The sequence below is a fragment of the Oryx dammah genome, unplaced genomic scaffold, assembly GCF_014754425.2.
Source record: "Oryx dammah isolate SB20612 unplaced genomic scaffold, SCBI_Odam_1.1 HiC_scaffold_10, whole genome shotgun sequence".
Lineage (NCBI taxonomy): Eukaryota > Metazoa > Chordata > Mammalia > Artiodactyla > Bovidae > Oryx > Oryx dammah.
The window spans coordinates 18,472,156-18,487,927 of record NW_024070194.1 but is presented as its reverse complement, the minus strand read 5'-3'; the positions used below and the strand labels follow the sequence as shown (position 1 = coordinate 18,487,927).

At 42.4% G+C, this 15,772-nt stretch overlaps 1 protein-coding gene across 3 annotated transcripts in view; it reads right to left on the bottom strand.

The window, feature by feature from the left end:
• The window catches only part of LOC120868666 (fer-1-like protein 4), a 45,308-nt gene that overhangs the window by 6,284 nt on the left and 23,252 nt on the right, over window positions 1–15,772 (bottom strand). The window lies entirely within an intron of this gene.

Here is a 15,772-nt window from a genome sequence, read left to right as displayed (position 1 = left end):
TCGAGTCAGTGATGCCATCCAACCATCTCATCCTCTGTTGTCCCCTTCTCCTACTGCCTTCAATCTTTCCCAGCATCAGGGTCTTTTCTAGTGAGTCAGTCCTTCGCATCAGGTGGCCAAAATATTGAAGTTTCAGCTTCAGTATCAGTCTTTCCAATGAATATTCAGGGCTGATTTCTTTTAGGATTTACTGGTTTGATCTCCTTGCAGTCCAAGGGACTCTTAAGAGTCTTCTCCAACACCACAGTTCCAAAGCATCAATTCTTCAGTGCTCAGCTTTCTTTATGGTCCACCTCTCACATCATACACGACCACTGGAAAAACCATAGTAGCTTTGACTAGACGGACTTTTGTTGGCAAATTAATGTCTCTGTTTTTTAATATGCTGTCTAGGATGATCACAGCTTTTCTTCCAAGGAGTAAGCGTCTTTTAATTTCATGGCTGCAGTCACCATCTGCAGTGATTTTGGAGCCCCAAAATAAAGTCTCTCACTGTTTGCATTGTATAAGGGACTTACTATTCAATTCATAACTTTCCATATCATTTGAGTTTCACTCTTTCACAATGAGCATATGTTACTTTCATTTTACTTTTTATCCCTTTTTTGGTTTTGTTTTTATTTGATTTTTTTATTTTTGGCTGCACTGAGTCTGGGTTGCTGGGCTCACCGATTTCTCTGCACTGTGAGGGGGCGATACTCTTCATGCGGGGCTCGGGCTTCTCACTGCGGCAGCTTCTCTTGTTGAGGAGCACGGGCTCTAGGGTGTGTAGCCTGCAGGAACTGAAGCACACAGGCTCAGGAGTTGCGGCACCTGGGCTTAGCTGCTCCACGGCATGTGGGCCCTTCCAGGACCAGGGATCAAACCCGTGTCCCCTGCATTGCAAGGTGGGTTCTTAACCACTGGACCACCAGGGAAGTCCTTTTTTGTTAAATTAAGAATATTTTAGCTAAATAAAAAAATAATACAATGAGCATGTGTGTGCCCAGCTTCATAAATAAAACACTACCTACAAATGTCTCTTGAGTCCCTGACCAGATTTAATTCCCTTTCCATCTCTAAAGTAGGGAGAACTCTTTATTTGGGGTTTTTTAATTGGGGTTTCTCACACACATGCACACACGCACACACACACACACACACAAAGAAAATATACTTCTGTTACATATACATGCATCCCTAAGCAATATATAGCATGATCTTTCATGGTTTAAACTGTATGTAGTAAACTTACTTTTTCTATTTTTGAAAACTATGTAATTTAGTAAATATATAACTTATACATAAATTACTGAAATAGAACTTATACACAGCAGAGTTCCAGTTGCTCATCTTTCCCAGCACTTGGTATTGTCAATCTTTTTTATTTTCATCATTCTCATGCATGTAAAATTGAAGCTCATTGGGTTTAATTTGTGTTTCCCTGCTGATGAAGCATGTTGAGCTTTTTTTTTTTCACTTTTGAATGTGCTTATTAGCCTTGTATATATACATATATATATTTGCTTTCGTGAAACGACTTCAAATCTTTTGTGCCATCACTGAGTTTTTAATTTTCAATATTACATTTTTAATTTCTCAACATTCTAACTGGTCCTTCAAACTTGCTGTTTATTTGTAATGGCCTCTTGTTCCTTGCTCATTTTCATTTCATTCTATTTCTTTAAACATTTTCTATTCTCTATCTAGTCATTCCAATATCAATGGCCTTGGGGTCTGAATCTGTTGTTATTTTTGCTAATTCTTACTCCTGATGGTCTTTTTCTTTTTCTTTTGGTACTTTTTAATCATGACTCATATTTGGTATGACTCATGTTGTGTGTGTTCTCTGCCAAAGAGGGTTTGTTTTCACTCCTGCCAGTTCCCTAGGCAAACTACCAACCTGCAGCCACTTTAAATTAAATCCTCCAAGCCCTCTCACCCTGGAGCCCACACGCCACAACTACTGAGCCCGAGTGCTGCAGCTACTGAAGCTCTCATGCCTAGATCCCACGTTCCACAGCAAGAGAAGCCACCACAATGAGGAGCCTGTGCGCCTCAATTAGAGAAAGACCTCTCGCAACAACGAAGGCCCATAGCCACCAAAAACAATAAACAAGTAGATGAATGCACACCAGAGGTGAGAATGCAGCTTGTGGTCATGGATGCTTAGGGAGACTTTTCCCCTCTAACCAATGTCAGGGTTAAGGCAGGCAAGCTTCCTCAGCGTCTCCTTCTGCCGTGCAAGTTCCTATCTTTGTTCATCCTTATGCTCCAGGTGGCCCCGGGGTTTCATCTCCTGTCCTCACTGCCTGTCATGAGGAAGAGGAGGTCTCTGTGGTCAGCGTGAGTGTGGGGTGAAAGCCAGCTTTACTACGCCTTTTCTCTTAGTTCCTGTATTAGCTAAACTTCCATATTCTCTGTATTCTTTTCTTTGTTTTCGGCTGTGCAGGGGCTACTCTTTATTGTGGTGTGTGGGCTTCTCATTGTGGTGGCTGCTCTTGTTGTGGCTCCCCGGCTCTAGAGCTCAGGCTTCAGTAGTTGTGGTGGAGGGCTCAGTTGCCCCAAGTTATGTGGAATCATCCCGGATCAGGGATCGAACCCTGTGTCCCCTGCACTGACAGACAGATTCTTAACCACTGGACCACCAGTGGTATGATGCTCTGGTATCTGGGGCTGTACTGACGCTGGAGAGACTGACCCTGCCAGGGCTACTAATTCCCAGAGTTAGCAAGCAACATATTTGCCAGAGTACTTTTCATATACAAACCAACTAATCCAGACCCCATACAACATCCAACCACCGCCTCTATCTGGCCTTTATACTCCAGAAAGTAATATTCCTCTGCTTTTATCATCCCCACAGCCAGGTTCAGACAGCTAGAGACAGTGAGACAACTCCTGTACCCTAAAGCCCGTAGGAATTATTCAAACTAGCTAGTATAAACCTGCTTATGCTGCCTTGCCCCGCCTTTCCATCAAAACAAAAACAAAAACAAAACACGCACAACAAAGGCTCTGGCCTTCATATGTCCCTTCTTCCTTCTGCCTTCGGACTGGCCCTCATGTTTTCCTAGGTAACCCTGCAAGGCACAGCCTGCCCCACCTCTGGAAAACTGAAACAAGCAACAATCTTTTCAATCGCAGCAATCTGATCTGTCGGCTTCCCCATACATGGATAATAACAAAACCATGGGTCCATTTTAAAGCAGCTCCTGCTTTTACTTTGGTTTTTTTTCTACTCTAAAATCTCTTACTTTCTTGGAAGCTCAGCATTGCATTTAAAAGATGTTTTTGAAGTATGGAAGTTTCTCAAAAAACGAAAATAGAGTTGCAATATGATCCAGCAATCCCACTCCTGGGCATATACCCAGAAAAAAACTGCACTTCAAAAAGATACAGGGAATTCCCTGCAGTCCAGGGGTTAGGACTCTTTGCTTCCACTACAGGGAGCATAGGTTTGATCCTTGGTCAAGGAACTAAGATCCTGCAAGCCTCTTGGCATGGCCAAAAAGAAATAGACAGAGAAAATGTAACAACAACAAAAAAGATACATTCACTCCTGTGTTCATAGCAGCACTATTCACAATAATCAAGACATGGAAACAACCTAAATTTCCATTGACAGATGAATGGATAAAGAAGATATGATATATATATATCATATCTATACACACACAATGGAATACAATTCAGCATAAAAAAATAATGAAATAATGCTATTTGCAGCAATATGGATAGCGCTAGAGATTGCCATACTAAGTGAAGTAAGTCAGAAAGAGAAAGACAAATACCATATGATATCACTTATATGTGGAATCTAAAAGATGACACAAACGAACTTATTTGTGAAACAGAAACAGACTCACAGACAAAGAACAGGCTTGTGGTTGCCAAGGAGGAGGAAGCGGGGAAGGGATGGATTGGGAGTTGGGGACTAGCAGATGCAAACTAGTATATGTAGGATGGATAAACAACAAGGTCCTACTGTATACCACAGGGAACTATATCCAATATCCTGTGATAAACCATAATGGACACATGAAAAGGAATATATATATATGTATAACTGAATCACTTTGCTTTACATCAGAAATTAACACAACATTGTAAATAAACTATGATTCAATGATTTTTTTTTTTAATTTTAAGATGTCTTTAAAATTTGATCCAGCATTTTTAGCTTTTGGTGAGTGATGCTAGCTTTAATTCTCAGGGTGTGCTCTTCCCCCTTGAGACACAGACTCTGCTGACCTTGAGCTCTGATGAGTGAAGTCCTCTCTCCCTTCCTTCACTCACATGACTCTATCCGCACAGCTCTTGGAGGCTCCTCGGCTGCCCCGGTGGTTTGCAGTTTTAAGGCTCTGATTTCAGCATAATTGGAACTCAGATTTTTTGTTAATTGTTCTTGTTTGGGGGTGATTTTCAGGAAAAAGAAGGGGAAATGCCCCATTGGTGCCACCTTCCACAAACTGGGAATCATCAAACTTGCTTACTTCATCCAAATTTCTGTTGGGAGATGTATCCTTATTGACAAATGTTACTGTAGCTCGTTCAGTTTAACTATAGAATTTGTTATATGACCGATACACACACACTCTCTCTCCTATTTAGGAACACTTTAGGTTATTTCTAAATTTTTTATTATTACAAATATTACTAGAATGAACATATATGTTTTCTTAGACACATTATATGAAAATTTTTCTAAGATTGTATCTAGAAGTACAATTACTGGGTATTGGCTATGAGAATCTTCCATTTAACAACATATTGTACATCTTACTACAAACTGTTCTTCAAAGTTGTTATAACAATTTACATTCTGTGACAGGCAGAATAAACCACCCCATAACATGTCCAAGTATCCCTGAACCTATGAATATCTTACTTTACGTAGTAAAACAGACTTTGCAGATGTGATAAAAGATCACAAGATGAAGGAAGTAGCCTAGATTATCCAGGGGAGTCCAATATAATCACAGAGGTTTTTATAAGTGAAGAGGGAGATGAGAGAGTCAGGGAGAGAGATTTGAAGGTGCTACACTGCTGGTTTTGAAGATGGAGGAAGAGGTCATGAGCCAAGATACACAGGCTGCCTGTAGAAGGTCAAGAAGACAAGCAAACGATTGTTTGCAAGAGCCTGTAGAAGGAAAGCAGTTGGGCCAACACCTTGATTTCAACCCAGTGCAACCTGTTTTGGATTTCTGCTCTTCCGAACAGTAAGATGATAGACAGACGGTAAGTATGCGGACTGGTTGCAGCCTCAAAGAGAACTAAAGCCTCCTTCTACCAGCACCGAGTTCTTCGGCTGCCCCGCCCCTGTCTAATCCTGCCAATCAAAGGGAGGGAAATTTCTGATGGTTTCAATTATTTGCCTGTCAGATTACAATTAAGGTGCAGGTTTTGTTGTCGTTTTGTTTTGTTGCTTTGGTCGCACTGCGCAGCCTGTGGGATCAATCGATCCCTCACCACCCCCCACCCCCGACCCCCGCATTGGAAGCTCAGAGTTTTAACCACTGGACCGCCAGGGGAGTCCTAAGTTGTAAGACTTGTTAATATGTTTATTGACCATTGGAATTTCTTCTTCAGTTAATTCCCTTTTCATATTTTTTTCTCAATTTTTCTTTTTGGTCTTCTTACAGATTTGCAGGAGTTACTTAAGCATATTGCAGACACTAGCCCTTTATTGATTATGCATAGGGTAAATATCTGACCCAGCCTGTGTTTAGGCTGTCATTTAATCGAACATGTTTATGGATGCCTGGAAGTTTAGTCTGAATGGAGTCAACATGTATTATTTTTTTTCCTAATTTAGGAAAACTTCCCCCCACCCAAGATCATAAAGATATCCTTATAAATATTTCCTTATAGTTTTGGTTTTCACAATCAAATATCAGATTTGGCTGGATTTTTTTGTGGATGCTATACTGAACTGACTGATAAGTTAGGAATTTCATTTTATTTTATTTTTGCCACACAAATAATCCATCTTCATGGGACCACTTACAGAACAGTCTCATTTCTCCCCCAAATGATCTGCAGTGCCAACTCTGGTGTAATTTTCTAAATCTGCTTTTTTTTTTTCTCTTTTGGTCAAGATGAACAGCTTGCAGGATCTTAGTTCTCCAACCAGGGATCAAACCTGGACTCCCAGCAGTGGAAGCATGGAGTCCTAACCACTTGACCACCAGGGAATTCCCATCTGTGTCTGTTTTTCTTTTTTTTTTAACTTCTACCCTGTCCCATTGGCCTAATCATCTGTTCCCATGACAAAACCATACTGCCTTAATTACCATCAGTTCAGTTCAGTTCAGTTCAGTCGCTCAGTCGTGTCCAACTCTTTGTGACCCCATGAATCGCTGCACACCAGGCCTCCCTGTCCATCACCAACTCCTAGAGTTCACTCAAACTCACGTCCATCGAGTTGGTGATGCCATCCAGCCATCTCATCCTCTGTCGTCCCCTTCTCCTCCTGCCCCCAATCTCTCCCAGCATCAGAGTCTTTTCCAATGAGTCAACTCTTCGCATGAGGTGGCCAAAGTACTGGAGTTTCAGCCTTAGCATCATTCCTTCCAAAGAACACCCAGGTCTGATCTCCTTCAGAATGGACTGGTTGGATTTCCTTGCAGTCCAAGGGACTCTCAGGAGTCTTCTCCAACACCACAGTTCAAAAGCATTAATTTTTTGGCACTCAGCTTTCTTCACAGTCCAACTCTCACATCCATACATGACCACAGGAAAAACCATAACCTTGACTAGATGGACCTTGGTTGGCAAAGTAATGTCTCTGCTTTTCAATATGCTATCTAGATTGGTCATAACTTTTCTTCTAAGGAGTAAATGTCTTTTAATTTCATGGCTGCACTCACCATATGCAGTGATTTTGGAGCCCCCCAAAATAAAGTCTGACACTGTTTCCCCATCTGTTTCCCAGAATTCTTGTCATCCTACATTGTTCTTCAAAATTGTCTTGACTACTCTTGGTACTTTGTTCTTCCATAGAAATTTTAGAATTAGCTTTGTAATTCCAGGGTAGCAACCCTTAGCATTGTGCCTGGCTTATAGTACACACTACACTGCTTGAGTGGCATTCTCCCTTTCTTTCCACTTCTTAACCATCCACACTCTTTAGGTAAATCAGCCCCTTTAGTTTCTAGTTTATTCTTCTGGTATTTCTGGTGCACAGAGGAACAATTATGTAAATTCCTTGGATCTTTTTCTTTCTTACATGGAGAGCAGCACTCTGTAGGTATTCTTTCTTTCTGCTTTTTTCACTTTAAACCGTGTCTTGGAAATCACTCCATCTCAGTTCAGAGATCTTCTTCATTCTTTTTTTGCAGCTGCATAGTACACTGGGATGTGGACTTACCATAGCTTACTCACCCAATCTGCTAGGTATGTGCATTTAGTAAGATTTGACTTGGGGACTTCCCTGGTGGTCCAGTGGATAAGATTCTGCGCTCCAAATGCAGGGGGCCCAGGATCAATCCCTGGTTGGAGAACTAAGATCCCACATACTGCAACTAAGCTCACATGTTGCAAAGTACTACACATTGCAAAGAAGACCCAGCACAGCCAAAATAAATAATAAATTTTAAAAATAAAACAAAAAATGAAAATTGATTTTTAATGGTACTTCAGCTTTAGAAATTTTATTATTTTCAAAGGGAAAGTAAAAAGTGAAAGTGAAAGTCTCTCAGTCATGTTTGACTATTTGAGACTCCATGGACTGTGGTCCATGGAATTCTCCAGGCCAGAATATTGGAGTGGGAAACCATTCCCTTCACAAGGGATCTTCCCAACCCAGGGATCGAACCCAGGTCTCCCACATTGCAGGTGGATTCTTTACCAGCTGAGCCACCAGGGAAGCCCTTATTTTCAAAACTGCCCAGCAATTTTTAAAAATATTATTTATTATTTATTTATTTGGCTGCAGTTCAGTTCAGTTGCTCAGTCATATCCGACCCTTTGTGACCCCATGAATCGCAGCACGCCAGGCCTCCCTGTCCATCACCAACTCCCGGAGTTCACTCAAACTCATGTCCATCGAATTGGCGATGCCATCCAACCATCTCATCCTCTGTCGTCCCCTTCTCCTCCTGTCCCCAATCCCTCCCAGGATCAAGATCTTTTCAAATGAGTCAGCTTTCTGCATCAGGTGGCCAAAGTATTGGAGTTTCAGCTTCAACATCAGGCCTTCCAATGAACACCCAGGACTGATCTCCTTTAGGATGGACTGGTTGGATCTCCTTGCAGTCCAAGGTACTCTCAAGAGTCTTCTCCAACACCACAGTTCAAAAGCATCAAATCTTCAGTGCTTAGCTTTCTTCATAGTCCAACTCTCACATCTATACATGACCACTGGAAAAACCATAGCGTTGACTAGACAGACCTTTGTGACTAGACAGACCTTTGTGACAGACCTTTTGAATATGCTGTCTAGGTTGGTCATAACTTTCCTTCCAAGGAGTAAGCATCTTTTAATTTCATGACTGCAATCACCATCTGCAGTGATTTGGGGGCCCAAAAAAATAAAGCCTGACACTGTTTCCACTGTTTCCCCATATATTTGCCATGAAGTGATGGGACCAGGTGCCATGATCTTCGTTTTCTGAATGTTGAGCTTTAAGCCAACTTTTTCACTCTCCTCTTTCACTTTCATCAAGAGGCTTTTAGTTCCTCTTCACTTTCTGCCATAAGGGTGGTGTCATCTGCATATCTGAGGTTATTGATATTTCTCCCGGCAAGCTTGATTCCAGCTTGTGTTTCTTCCAGTCCAGCGTTTCTCATGATGTACTCTGCATAGAAGTTAAATAAGCAGGGTGACAATATATAGCCTTGACGTACTCCTTTTCCTATTTGGAACCAGTCTGTTGTTCCATGTCCAGTTCTGTTCCTTCCTGACCTGCATATAGGTTTCTCAAGAGGCAGGTCAGGTGCTCTGGTATTCCCGTCTCTTTCAGAATTTTCCACAGCTTATTGTGATCCACACAGTCAAAGGCTTTGGCATAGTCAATAAAGCAGAAATAGATGTTTTTCTGGAACTCTCTTGCTTTTTCCATGATCCAGCAGATGTTGGCAATTTGATCTCTGGTTCCTCTGCCATTTCTAAAACAAGCTTGAACATCTGGAAGTTCACGGTTCACGTATTGCTGAAGCCTGGCTTGGAGAATTTTGAGCATTACTTTATTAGCATGTGAGATGAGTGTAATTGTGCAGTAGTTTGAGCATTCTTTGGGATTGCCTTTCTTTGGGATGGGAATGAAAACTGACCTTTTCCAGTCCTGTGACCACTATTGAGTTTTCCAAATTGTCTGGCATATTGAGTTCAGCACTTTCACAGCATCATCTTTCAGGATTTGAAATAACTCCACTGGAATGCCATCACCTCCACTAGCTGTGTTCATAGTGATGCTTTCTAAGGCCCACTTGACTTCACATTCCAGGATGTCTGGCTCTAGGTGAGTGATCACACCATCATGATTATCTGGGTCATGAAGATCTTTTCTGTACAGTTCTTCTGTGTATTCTTCCCACCTCTTCTTAATATCTTCTGCTTCTGTTAGGTCCCTACCATTTCTGTCCTTTATCAGCCCATCTTTGCATGAAATGTTCCCTTGGTATCTCTAATGTTCTTGAAGAGATCTCTAGTCTTTCCCATTCTGTTGTTTTCCTCTATTTCTTTGGACTGATTGCTAAGGAAGGCTTTCTTATCTCTTCTTGCTATTCTTTGGAACTCTGCATTCAGATGCTTATATCTTACCTTTTTTCTCCCTTGCTTTTCGCTTCTCTTCTTTTGACAGCTATTTGTAAGGCCTCCCCAGACAGCCATTTTGCTTTTTTGCATTTCTTTTCCATGGGGATGGTCTTGATCCCTGTCTCCTGTACAATGTCACGAACCTCTGTCCATAGTTCATCAGGCTGCACTGGGTCTTAATTGCAGCCTGTGGGATCTAGATTCCTGATCAGAGATCAAACCCAGGCCCTCTGCGTTCGAAGGGCAGAGTCTTTAGCCACTAGTCCACCAAGGAAGTCCTGCCCAGTCAATTTCTATAGCCTTTTGTTCTCTGCCTGTAAAATAATTTTAAACAGCTGTTTTGTATTTTAATATTTGAAAACTCTAACATCCAAAGCCTTTAGAGATCTAATTCTCCTTTGTATTATTTCTTTCTAACAATTTTTCCTGATGATTGTTTTCTTATATAGATTGTCATTTGGGATTGTGAACCCAAATTTGGTTATCTAAATCTTTGGAGTCTGTGAAGCCTGATTTGGGACCACTTTAAGCCGATTTCTCAGCTTTGAGTTTTCTGGATTATGCAGATAATAAAATCTCAAGTCTTAGGGATTTCCCTGGTGGTCCTGTGGTTAAGAATTCACCTTGCAATGTAGGGAACGTGGGTTGGATCCTTGACTGGGGAACTAAGATCGCACCTGCTGCAGAGCAACTCAGCCGGTGAGCTGCCGCTACTGAGCCTGTGCACTACAACTAAAGTCTGTGTATCACAACACGAAGATGCCATGTGACACAACATAGCTCCCGAATGCCGAAACTAAGATCTGATGCAGCCAAGTAAAGAAATACATTTTTTAAACAAAAATTCAAGTCCTAAATCAATGTGAGGGCAAAACTCTAATAATAACTCCTCACGAAAGGTATTTTTTCTGTTTCACCCAGCTGGAACAGAGGCTAAGACAGACCATTAACCTTACAGGCTCCTTTTCCAGTGAGTGGGCTTCCTCTTGACCACCTTTCACTGACAGTAGAGCCCTTCCTGGGTCCTGCTTTATGCAAGTTTCTTAGTTGTGTCTCTCACCTTGCATAAGTGAAGTGAAGTGAAGTCGCTCAGTTGTGTCCAACTCTTTGTGACCCTAGGGACTGTAGCCTACCAGGCTCCTCCGTCTGTGGGATTCTCCAGGCAAGAGTACTGGAGTGGGTTGCCATTTCCTTCTCCAGGGGATCTTCCCAACCCAGGGATCGAACCCAGGTCTCCCGCATTGCAGGCAGAGGCTTTACCCTCTGAGCCACCAGGGAAGCCCTGAATAGTCACCAAGGTGCTACTAAAGGCATTACATGTAAAGGCCCTTCAATCGCCAGAGCACTTCCATAAGGTGGGTTCTACCTAAGGCTTCGGGCCCAGATATGGAGAAATCCTCTCAAGAGAATCTGACTTCAGGGCTTGTTCAGGGATTCCTGCTGTTTCCTCATTTGGCCATTGAGAATTCCCCTTCTTATAAGTTTAGCATTTGTATAAAAGACTGCTTACCTAGCATTTCTAGATGTATTATATCAGGAAATTATTTCAGACCATCTATGCCGGCGCAGGAGGGCCTAGAGGAGCCAGCCCACGTTGAAGGTCAGGAAGGGCGGCAGGAGGAGATAGCCCTCATCCAAGGTAAGGAGCAGCGGCTGTGCTTTGCTGGAGCAGCCGTGAAGAGATACTCCACGCCCAAGGTAAGAGAAACCCAAGTAAGATGGTAGGTGTTGCAAGAGGGCATCAGAGGGCAGACACACTGAAACCATACTCACAGAAGTCTAGTCAATCTAATCACACTAGGACCACTGCCTTGTCTAACTCAATGAAACCAAGCCATGCCTGCGGGGCAACCCAAGGCGGGTCACGGTGAAGAGGTCTGACAGAATGTGGTCCACTGGAGAAGGGAATGGCAAACCACTTCAGTATTCTTGCCTTGAGAACCCCATGAACAGTATGAAAAGGCATAACGATAGGATACTGAAAGAGATACTTTCCAGGTCAGTAGGTGCCCAATATGCTACTGGAGGTCAGTGGAGAAATAATTCCAGAAAGAATGAAGGGATGGAGCCAAAGCAAAAACAATACCCAGCTGTGGAAGTGACTGGTGATAGAAGCAAGGTCCGATGCTGTAAAGAGCAATATTGCATAGGAACCTGGAATGTCAGGTCCATGAATCAAGGCAAATTGGAAGTGGTCAAACAGGAGATGGCAAGGGTGAACGTCAACATTCTAGGAATCCGCGAACTAAAATGGACTGGAATGGGTGAATTTAACTCAGATGACCATTATATCTACTACAGCAGGCAGGAATCCCTCAGAAGAAACGGAGTAGCCATCATGGTCAACAGAAGAGTCCGAAATGCAATACTTGGATGCAATCTCAAAAACAACAGAATGATCTCTGTTCGTTTCCAAGGCAAACCATTCAATATCACAGTAATCCAAGTCTATGCCCCAACCAGTAATGCTGAAGAAACTGAAGTTGAACGGTTTTATAAAGACCTACAAGACCTTTTAGAACTAACACCCCAAAAAGATGTCATTTTCATTATAGGGGACTGGAATGCAAAAGTAGGGAGTCAAGAAACACCTAGAGTAACAGGCAAATTTGGCCTTGGAATGCAGAATGAAGCAGGGCAAAGACTAATAGAGTTTTGCCAAGAAAATGCACTGGTCATAGCAAACACCCTCTTCCAACAGCACAAGAGAAGACTCTATACATGGACATCACCAGAGGTCAACACTGAAATCAGATTGATTATATTCTCTGCAGCAAAAGATGGAGAAGCTCTATACAGTCAACAAAAACAAGACCAGGGGCTGACTGTGGCTCAGATCATGAACTCCTTATTACCAAAATCAGACTCAAATTGAAGAAAGTAGGGAAAACCGCTAGACCATTCAGGTATGACCTAAATCAGATCCCTTATGATTATACAGTGGAAGTGAGAAATAGATTTAAGGGCCTAGATCTGATAGATAGAGTGCCTATCTATTGTACAGGCTGTCTGGGGAGGCCTTACAAATAGCTGTGAAAAGAAGAGAGGCGAAAAGCAAAAGAGAAAAGGAAAGATATAAGCATCTGAATGCAGAGTTCCAAAGAATAGCAAGAAGAGACAAGAAAGTCTTCTTCAGCGATCAATGCAAACAAATAGAGGAAAACAACAGAATGGGAAAGACTAGAGATCTCTTCAAGAATATTAGAGATACCAAGGGAATATTTCATTCAAAGATGGGCTCGATAAAGGACAGAAATGGTAGGGACCTAACAGAAGCAGAAGATATTAAGAAGAGATGGCAAGAATACACAGAAGAACCGTACAAAAAAGATCTTCATGACCCAGATAATCACGATGGTGTGATCACTCATCTAGAGCCAGACATCCTGGAATGTGAAGTCAAGTGGGCCTTAGAAAGCATCACTACGAACACAGCTAGTGGAGGTGATGGAATTCCAGTTGAGCTGTTTCAAATCCTGAAAGATGATGCTGTGAAAGTGCTGCACTCAATATGCCAGCAAATTTGGAAGACTCAGCAGTGGCCACAGGACTTGGAAAAGGTCAGTTTTCATCCCAATCTCAAAGAAAGGCAATGCCAAAGAATGCTCAAACTACTGCACAGTTGCACTCATCTCACATGCTAGTAAAGTAATGCTCAAAATTCTGCAAGCCAGGCTTCAGCAATACGTGAACCGTGAACTTCCTGATGTTCAAGCTGGTTTTAGAAAAGGCAGAGGAACCAGAGATCAAATTGCCAACATCCGCTGGATCATGGAAAAAGCAAGAGAGTTCCAGAAAAACATCTATTTCTGCTTTATTGACTATGCCAAAGCCTTTGACTGTGTGGATCACAATAAACTGTGGAAAATTCTGAAAGAGATGGGAATACCAGACCACCTGACCTGCCTCTTGAGAAATCTGTATGCAGGTCAGGAAGCAACAGTTAGAACTGGACATGGAACAACAGACTGGTTCCAAATAGGAAAAGGAGTACGTCAAGGCTGTATATTGTCACCTTGCTCAGTTAACTTATATGCAGAGTACATCATGAGAAACGCTAGACTGGAAGAAACACAAGCTGGAATCAAGATTGCTGGGAGAAATATCAATAACCTCAGATATGCAGATAACACCACCCTTATGGCAGAAAGTGAAGAGGAACTAAAAGCCTCTTGATGAAAGCGAAAGAGGAGAGTGAAAAAGTTGGCTTAAAGCTCAACATTCAGAAAACAAAGATCATGGCATCCAGTCCCATCACTTCATGGCAAATAGATGGGGAAACAGGGGAAACAGTGGCTGACTTTATTTTTTGGGACTCCAAAATCACTGCAGATGGTGAGTGCAGCCATGAAATTAAAAGACTCTTACTCCTTGGAAGAAAAGTTATGACCAACCTAGATAGCATGTTCAAAAGCAGAGACATTACTTTGCTGACTAAGGTCCGTCTAGTCAAGGCTATGGTTTTTCCTGTGGTCGTGTATGGATATGAAAGTTGGACTGTGAAGAAGGCTGAGCGCCGAAGAATTGATGCTTTTGAACTGTGGTGTTGGAGAAGACTCTTGAGAGTCCCTTGGACTGCAAGGAGATCCAACCAGTCCATTCTGAAGGAGATCAGACCTGAGATTTCTTTGGAAGGAATGATGCTAAAGCTGAAACTCCAGTACTTTGGCCACCTCATGCGAAGAGTTGACTCATTGGAAAAGACTCTGATGCTGGGAGAGATTGGGGGCAGGAGGAGAAGGGGACGACAGAGGATGAGATGGCTGGATGGCATCACTGACTCGATGGACGCGAGTCTGAGTGAACTCCGGGAGTTGGTGATGGACAGGGAGGCCTGGCGTGCAGCGATTCATGGGGTCGCAAAGAGTCGGACATGACTGAGCAACTGAACTGAACTGAACTGAACTGATGCTGCAGTGCTGTTAGAAGCAGAAGGTCCAGATGACTGCAAGGTCTTCAGAGACTTCAGCAAACAGGTGTTTTCTGATATAAACAGAAGGGAGGGAAGGACTTCCCTGGGCTGCAGTGGTTAACAACCTACCTTGCAATGTAGGGTTCAACCCCTGCTCAGGGAACTAAGATCCCACATGCTGTGGAGCAACTAAGGCCAAGCACTGCAATGAATACCCAGTGCAGCCAAAATTTGAAAACCAATAAATAAATAGAAGGGAAAGGACCTTCTTTCCTAGTCTAGGATGTGTACTGTTGGGACTGAGATACAGGAAGTGGGAGCAGAAGGAAGAGGGGAGTGGGCCAGGGGAGTCTGGACTTTTCCACAGGTACAAAAACACCTATAAAATAAGGATAATTACTAAACTAGTATGTCTAGTCTACTAGTAGTCTAACAAACTAGACCAAGTTATTGACGCATCATCTCATTTGATTTTCCAATTGCTCTGAAGACAGCATATCTTATCTGCCTGTAGACAGATAACGATACTGAATCCCAAAACAAAGCACAGTGGGACTTTCCTGGTGGTCCAGTAGCTAAGACTCTGCACTCCCAATGTAGGAGGTCCAGATTTGATCCCTGGTCAGGGAACTAGATCCTACATGTCACCCTCGCACCGTGACTAGAGAAGCCTGCACGCTGCGACAAAGACCCAGCTCAGCCCCCAAAAAACAAAATTAAAATGCTTTTTAAAAAAGCAAAGCTTTGTGCCCAAAGTTAAACAGTTTATGGGTGACGCAAAGCTGTTCCTCTCTACAGTTTGTATTCAGGGCTAGAGACACCAAAAAACAAAAAGAAAAATGTTCACAGAAAAGAAGCCGTTATAATTAGATACAGAACATTTTGTATTGTCCCTGCCCATGAAACATTAAAGGAAAAAGAGCCAAGTAATTCACATTATCTAGTGTATGCACTAGGATGCTTGATTATGGCAGAAGAGGGCCACAGAATGTTTCTTTAAATTACGCCTTAGAACTCCTATATTTAAACTAGATAAAAGTATAGCATCTGCTCTGGGCTGGGAGTAAATGTGTAGCAAAGCCCTCACTCCCTTCATTCTCTGAGATGTATTTAAGGAAACC